We start from the raw sequence: 689 nt of genomic DNA, 5'->3' as shown, positions 1-689 counted from the left end.
TTAACCCGAGGATCAGAAACGGGCTAGAGAGAAAAGCCGTCATAGCGAAGGAGGAAAAACTCGCGAAGGGTCAGAGGCGAAGCGAATCGGAGAGAACGTCGAGGAAGGGGAGAGGGAACTGCGCCCCCCCGTGCTAGGCTCAGGTTACGGGGTCATCATACAGTACTGTTGCGTCCACACAGGCGGAAAGGCCAGCCAGCGAGTATTAAAAGGAGGAAAGGGAGGAGATAAAGGGCGAAAAGTTAAAAGGAGTGGGAAATGGAACGAAGGAAGATGGGGGATGGGAGGGGAGGGGAAGGGGAGAGGAAGAGGGGTAAGGAAGGGATACTTATAGAGAGGAAAGAAATAGAGGAAGAGGCGACGGAGGCGAGAGAGGAGGGAAGGGAAGAGGATCTTTAGAGGTACGGAGTGATGGACGATGATGCATACGACGAAAGAGGAAGAGGCAAAGGACGAGGACGAGGAAGAGGGGTAGAGCAAGAGGAGAGGGATAAAGGGCAGGACGTTATTGCTTGTGGAATGTGTCAAGAGAAAATGGGAAGCTCTGGGTGTGTCAGAAAACGGGAAACACTCGGACATCTTGTTATCAATTTATCATATCATTTATATATATTTTCCACTCCTTTTTCATCTTATTTCTTCAGTTCTTCTTCACTCGAATACATTAGCAATCCATGAGTTTTTGTCTC

Source organism: Penaeus monodon, chromosome 20 (genome assembly GCF_015228065.2).
Source record: "Penaeus monodon isolate SGIC_2016 chromosome 20, NSTDA_Pmon_1, whole genome shotgun sequence".
In the NCBI taxonomy this organism is placed as follows: Eukaryota; Metazoa; Arthropoda; class Malacostraca; order Decapoda; family Penaeidae; genus Penaeus; species Penaeus monodon.
The sequence above is the reverse complement of the archived record's forward strand: the minus strand, read 5'-3'. Positions refer to the sequence as shown.